Below are 7,801 nucleotides of genomic sequence, written 5' to 3' on the forward strand. Positions count from 1 at the left end.
TAGGAAACACATAATATTAAATAGAGGAACTCTCTGCCGCCCCAGGAAACTCAGGCTAGCTATAAAACAGATTAAAGAACACCTTACTGCACAAAGGGGACTTTGAAGAGACAGCCATTTTATATATATTGTAATTTACACTGTGTTATGTATTAGACCTCGATATTGATATGGAGTCTGTGTGACGTTTAAATGTCAAGTGCATTTGGAAAGTTTTCAGGCCCCTTCCCATTTTCCACATGTTGTTACGTTACAGCCTTATTCTGAAATCGATTATATTAAAACATTTCCTCATCAATCGACACACAATAACCAATAATGACAAAGAGAAAACAGGTTTTTAGAAATATTTGCCAATTTATAAAATATAAAAAACAGAAATATTTTATTTACTTAAGTATTTATACCCTTTGCTATGAGACTGTAAATTGAGCTCAGGTACATCCTGTTTCCATTGATCATCCTTGAGATGTGTCTACAACTTGATTGGAGTCCACCTGTGGTAAATTAAATTGATTGGACGTGATTTGGAAAGACACCTGTCTATATAAGGTCCCACAGTTGACAGTGCATGTCAGAGCAAAAACCAAGCCATGAGGAGAAAGGAATTGTCCATAGAGCTCCGAGACAGGATTGTGTCAAGGCACAGATCTGGGGAAGGGGACCAAAAAATGTCTGTAGCATTGAAGGTCCCCAAGAACATAGTGGCCTCCGTAATTCTTAAATGAAAGAAGTTTTTTAACCACCAAAACTCTTTCTAGAGCTGGCCTCCCGGCCAAACTGAGCATTCGGGGAGAAGGGCCTTGGTCAGGGAGGTGACCAAGAACCCGATGGTCACTCTGACAGAGCTCCAGAGTTCCTCTGTGGAGATGGGCGAACCTTCCAGAAGGACAACCATCTCTGCAGCACTCCACCAATCAGGCCATAATGGTAGAGTGCTCTGACAGAAGCCACTCATCAGTAAAAAGGTAAAGGTAAAAAGGTAAAGGTACTGTTTGGAGTTTGCCAAAAGGCACCTAAAAGACTCTCAGATGATGAGAAACAAGATTCTCTGGTCTGATGAAACCAAGATGGAACTCTTTGGCCTGAATGCCAAGGGTCACGTCTGGAGGAAACAAGGCACCATCCCTACGGTGAAGCATGGTGGTGGCAGCATCATGCTGTGGGGATGTTTTTCAGCTGCAGGGACTGGGAGACTAGTCAGGATCGAGGGAAAGATGAACGGCGCAAAGTACAGAGAGATCCTTGATGAAAACCTGCTCCAGAGTGCTCAGGACCTCAGACTGGGGTGAAGGTTCACCTTCCAACAGGACAACGACCCTAAGCACACAGCCAAGGCAACGCAGCGGTGGCTTCGGGACAAGTCTCTGAATGTCCTTGCGTGGCCCAGCCAGAGCCCGGACTTGAACCCGATCGGACATCTCTGGAGAGACCTGAAGATAGCTGTGCAGAGACGCTCCCAATCCAACCTGACAGAGCTTGAGAGGATCTGCAGAGAAGAATGGGAGAAACTCCCCAAATACAGGTGTGCCAAGCTTGTAGCGTCAAGAAGACTGGAGGCTGTAATCGCTGCCAAAGGTGCTTCAACAAAGTACTCAGTAATGCGTCTGAAGACTTATGTAAATGTGATATTTGCGTTTATTTTTTTAATTTTTTTTTGTTGCTTTGTCATTGTGGGGTATTGTGATGTCATTGTGGGGTATTGTGATGTCATTGTGGGGTATTGTGATGTCATTGTGGGGTATTGTGTGTCGATTGATGAGGGGGGGGAAACAATTGAATCAATTTTAGAACAAGGCTGTAACGTAACAAAATGTGTAAAAAGTCCAGGGGTCTGAATACTTTCTGCACCATATGTTCTGTACTATGTGGACCCCAGGAAGAGTAGCTGATGATTGGCTCATGGGGATCCTCATAAATACCAATACCTTGGGACACACACACACACACACTAGTATTTCCATGGTAATAAAGTTGATCCAGTTGAACTGAGGGGTCTAAGAGAGTCTATAAAGTCTGGATGTTGAGGAGAGAAAGATTTAAAAAATGGCAGAGAACAAGAAAGAAGAGATAGATAGGAAGAAAACATTAAAACATATAGGAGAAAGAGAGAGCAGAACAGATTGAAGTGGAGAGAGAGAGGGAGAGAGAGGGAGAAAGAGAGAGAGAGAGAGGGAGAGAGAGAGAGAGAGGGTGGGTGGGTGGGTGGGTGGGTGGGAGAGATTGAGAGAGGGGAGATCGGGAGAGGGAGAGATCGAGAGAGGGAGAGAGAGATCGAGAGAGGGAGATCAAGAGAGGGAGAGAAGGCGATAGACTGCAGACATTTTTAGAAAGTGATTTGTAATGGTCTCTTAAATCCCCAAATATGATGTCACTCTTTCATACAGGATCATCAGCCTGTTTTCTCTCTCTCTCTGTGTGTGAGTGAGTGTGAGTGTGAGTGTGAGTGTGAGTGTGAGTGTGAGTGTGTGTGTGTGTGTGTGTGTGTGAAGTTGATATCATGTGGTCTCCAGTCATAACGGAGCATGTATAATGATTTATAACGGTAATAATAGCGGTAGTAACCGAAGCTACCGCCCTCTCCTCTCCGGGAACAGAGACCTGTCAGTCGGCATAATCTCCCGCTCTTCCCTGCTTCTCCCCCCGGCAAGTCACGAAGCGGCTGAGCGGCAAACGCAATACTACGCAACAAACACACACACACACCGCGAAGCCGCGGCAAGGGCAGACGCGCTCAGAGCTCAGCGGCAGCGAACAAAGAACCGAGCCGCCGCGCGAGAGAAAGTAGGACACGGGCCGCCTGGCGCATGCAGCTGCACAAATAAGACCCCGTCCGTCCCCCGCTCTCTGACACACACACACAAACACACACACACACACACACACACACACACACACACACACACACACACACACACACACACACACACACACACACACACACACACACACACACACTGACCATCGAGAATCAAAGTGACAGCATCATTGAGACAGCACTCAGAGCTTCTTGTTGGATCAGAGAGCTGTAGCTTAATGTGATGGTTGGGAGCCGGGAGACAATAACCCATAACATATAACTAAATAATCAAACAGTCAGTCAGTCATGACCTCTGCTAAACTACCAACTAACAGCTAGTCTAATAAATATACTCATATTATTATTCCTTATTTGATTTGACACTCAAAGCGGGAGACAGACAGCCGAGTAGCGTATAGGCTTAGCTAGAGCATAGGTCTACTGAAGGCTATTTACCCTAATATTACACACAATAAAGCTCTGGACTTCCGGGGACAGACGGATGATAGTTTTCTTACATTCTTATAGTAGATGTTTTTGTTAATGAGTTTATCAGGAGAATGTTATTTTCTCCACCTCTCTCTCTCTCTTCTCTGGCTACAAACAATCCAGCAGTGAAACCCCTCTTTTTCTCTCCACGACTTTCTCCTGATCCTTTCTTCTCCTCTCTGATTATTGGCAGCGATGATATCCCAAGATGAGATGTCATCATTATTATGATGAGACATCAGCTTCCTGACACACACACACACACACACACACACAGCGCCAATATGACACGCGCAATCACAGTAGCCAGGCTGTCCATAGTGAGTCATGATATAAGCTTCAATAAGTGACTCCGCTCCCCCCCTCCATCCCTCCTCCTCTCCCTCCTTCCCTGAAGTTTGTCACTCACCCCTGTCTCTCCCGCCAGGCTGTTAGGCGGGTGGGTCTGTCTCGCGGGGCCGGTAGTGATGCGTGTCTGCGCCCGAGCCTCCGTTCCAGCCCTGGTCATAGCATCATGTCTACCAGCAGACTCGCGTACAGGACAGGACGCCCTTCCTCTCTCGCTGCCCTGCTTCACTGCCGTTAAAACGGTAAATCTGCGCGTGCCGACGCCTGTCTTGTCTTCTCCTTTCACCGTAAACTAAACCGGGGCTTCAAACCATCCAGTTCCTCTACCGGGCCTGTGCGGAGAACAATGTGTTCGACAGGGAGGGGGAAGAGGGGGAGGGGAGGAGAGGAAGAGGGGACGACATGTAATCACATAATTCATTTTTAAAGGGGAGGCGACCTGGCAGTCAGCTGTTCCTAACTCAGAGGACATATGGAGGGGCATCGCCTTTAAGAGCAGAGCGGCACTGGTGACCGTTTATTAGTCGGCGGAAAATAATAATAATAATAATAATACACGCTATATACTGAGTGAACAAAACATTAAGAACACCTTTGTTTATTATTTCACCTTTATTTAACCAGGTCGGCCAGTTGAGAACAAGTTCTCATTTACAACTGCAACCTGGTCAAGATAAAGCAAAGCAGTGCGACACAAACGAGAACACAGAGTTACACATGGAATAAACAAACGTACAGTCAATAATACAATAGGAAAGTCTATATACAGTGTGTGCAGATAATATATGCCATTTAGCAGACGCTTTTATCCAAAGCGACTTACAGTCATGTGTGCATACATTCTACGTATGGGTGGTCCCGGGAATCAAACCCACTACCCTGGCGTTACAAGCGCCATGCTCTACCAACTGAGCTACAGAAGGACCCAGATGAGGTAAGATTAGGGAGTTAAGGCAATAAATAGGCCATAGTGGTGAAGTAATTACAATATAGCAATTAAACACTGGAGTGACAGATGTGCGGATGAGGATGTGCAAGTAGAGATACTGGAGTGCAAAACAGCAGAAAAACAAAAACACATATGGGAATGAGGTAGTTGGGTGGGCTGTTTACAGATGGGCTGTTTACAGATGGGCTATTTACAGATGGACTGTTTACAGATGGGCTGTTTACAGATGGGCTATTTACAGATGGACTGTTTACAGATGGACTGTTTACAGATGGGCTGTTTACAGATGGGCTGTTTACAGATGGACTGTTTACAGATGGACTGTTTACAGATGGGCTGTTTACAGATGGACTGTTTACAGATGGGCTGTTTACAGATGGGCTGTTTACAGATGGACTGTTTACAGATGGGCTGTTTACAGATGGACTGTTTACAGATGGACTGTTTACAGATGGGCTGTTTACAGATGGGCTGTTTACAGATGGGCTGTTTACAGATGGGCTTTTTACAGATGGACTGTTTACAGATGGGTTGTTTACAGATGGACTGTTTACAGATGGACTGTTTACAGATGGGCTGTTTACAGATGGACTGTTTACAGATGGGTTGTTTACAGATGGGGTGTTTACAGATGGACTGTTTACAGATGGGTTGTTTACAGATGGACTGTTTACAGATGGACTGTTTACAGATGGGCTGTTTACAGATGGACTGTTTACAGATGGACTGTTTACAGATGGACTGTTTACAGATGGGGTGTTTACAGATGGGATGTTTACAGATGGGTTGTTTACAGATGGGTTGTTTACAGATGGACTGTTTACAGATGGGATGTTTACAGATGGGCTGTGTACAGATGGGCTGTGTACAGATGGGCTGTTTACAGGTGGGCTGTGTACAGATGGGCTGTTTACAGATGGGCAGTTTACAGGTGGGCTGTTTACAGGTGGGCTGTGTACAGATGGGCTGTTTACAGATGGGCTGTTTACAGATGGGCTGTTTACAGATGGACTGTTTACAGATGGGCTGTGTACAGATGGGTGGTTACAGATGGACTGTTTACAGATGGGCTGTTTACAGATGGGCTGTGTACAGATGGACTGTTTACAGATGGGCTGTTTACAGATGGGTTGTTTACAGATGGACTGTTTACAGATGGGCTGTTTACAGGTGGGCTGTTTACAGGTGGGCTGTGTACAGATGGACTGTTTACAGATGGGCTGTTTACAGATGGGCTGTTTACAGATGGACTGTTTACAGATGGGCTGTGTACAGATGGACTGTTTACAGATGGGCTGTGTACAGATGGGCTGTTTACAGATGGACTGTTTACAGATGGGCTGTTTACAGATGGGCTGTTTACAGATGGACTGTTTACAGATGGGCTGTTTACAGATGGGCTGTTTACAGATGGACTGTTTACAGATGGACTGTTTACAGATGGGCTGTTTACAGATGGGCTGTTTACAGATGGACTGTTTACAGATGGGCTGTTTACAGATGGGCTGTTTACAGATGGACTGTTTACAGATGGGCTGTTTACAGATGGGCTGTGTACAGATGGGCTGTGTACAGATGGGCTGTGTACAGATGGGCTGTTTACAGGTGGGCTGTGTACAGATGGGCTGTTTACAGATGGGTTGTTTACAGGTGGGCTGTTTACAGGTGGGCTGTGTACAGATGGGCTGTTTACAGATGGGCTGTTTACAGATGGGCTGTTTACAGATGTGCTGTTTACAGATGGGTTGTTTACAGATGGGCTGTTTACAGATGGACTGTTTACAGATGGGCTGTGTACAGATGGGCTGTGTACAGATGGGTTGTGTACAGATATACAGTAGAGAGGCTATATACAGTAGAGAGGCTGTATACAGTAGAGAGGCTGTATACAGTAGAGAGGCTATATACAGTAGAGGGGCTATATACAGTAGAGAGGCTGTATACAGTAGAGAGGCTATATACAGTAGAGAGGCTATATACAGTTGAGAGGCTATATACAGTAGAGAGGCTGTATACAGTTGAGAGGCTGTATACAGTAGAGAGGCTGTATACAGTAGAGAGGCTATATACAGTAGAGGGGCTATATACAGTAGAGAGGCTGTATACAGTAGAGAGGCTACATACAGTAGAGAGGTTATATACAGTAGAGAGGCTATATACAGTAGAGAGGCTATATACAGTAGAGAGTCTGTATACAGTAGAGAGGCTATATACAGTAGAGTGGCTGTGTACAGTAGAGAGGCTATATACAGTATAGAGGCTATATACAGTAGAGAGGCTATATACAGTAGAGAGGCTATATACAGTAGAGAGACTACATACCGTAGTGAGGCTACATACCGTAGAGAGGCTATATACAGTAGAGAGGCTACATACCGTAGAGAGGCTATATACAGTAGTGAGGTTATATACAGTAGAGAGGCTATATACAGTAGAGAGGCTACATACCGTAGAGAGGCTATATACAGTAGAGAGGCTACATACCGTAGAGAGGCTATATACAGTAGAGAGGCTACATACCGTAGAGGCTATATACAGTAGAGAGGCTACATACCGTAGAGAGGCAGTATACAGTAGAGAGGCTACATACAGTAGAGAGGCTATATACAGTAGTGAGGTTATATACAGTAGAGAGGCTATATACAGTAGAGAGGCTACATACCGTAGAGAGGCTATATACAGTAGAGAGGCTACATACCGTAGAGAGGCTATATACAGTAGAGAGGCTACATACCGTAGAGAGGCTATATACAGTAGAGAGGCTACATACCGTAGAGAGGCAGTATACAGTAGAGAGGCTACATACAGTAGAGAGGCTGTATACAGTAGAGAGGCTGTATACAGTAGAGAGGCTGTATACAGTAGAGAGGCTGTATACAGTAGAGAGGCTACATACAGTAGAGAGGCTGTATACAGTAGAGAGGCTGTATACAGTAGTGAGGCTGTATACAGTAGAGAGGCTGTATACAGTAGAGAGGCTGTATACAGTAGAGAGGCTGTATACAGTAGATAGGCTATATACAGTAGATAGGCTATATACAGTAGATAGGCTATATACAGTAGAGAGGCTGTATACAGTAGAGAGGCTATATACAGTAGAGAGGCAGTGGGTTAACTGGGGGTTTGAACTCGCGACCTTCCGGTTACTAGTCCAACGCTCTAACCACTAGGTTGGGGCTGCCGCCCCAAATAAATAAAAGGTTAGGGTTATATAT

The 7,801-nt window shown here is 45.2% G+C and overlaps 1 protein-coding gene across 1 annotated transcript in view; it reads right to left on the reverse strand.

The window, feature by feature from the left end:
• Positions 1-3,992, reverse strand: part of zgc:158659 (uncharacterized protein LOC791141 homolog) — an 87,611-nt gene extending 83,619 nt beyond the window's left edge. The window contains exon 1 of the mRNA XM_052460711.1: positions 3,699-3,992. The gene's annotated coding sequence lies outside the window, so the exon portion shown is untranslated. The remainder of the gene's footprint in view (positions 1-3,698) is intronic.
• Between the last annotated feature and the right edge of the window lie 3,809 nt (positions 3,993-7,801).

Source organism: Oncorhynchus keta, chromosome 13 (genome assembly GCF_023373465.1).
Source record: "Oncorhynchus keta strain PuntledgeMale-10-30-2019 chromosome 13, Oket_V2, whole genome shotgun sequence".
NCBI lineage: Eukaryota > Metazoa > Chordata > Actinopteri > Salmoniformes > Salmonidae > Oncorhynchus > Oncorhynchus keta.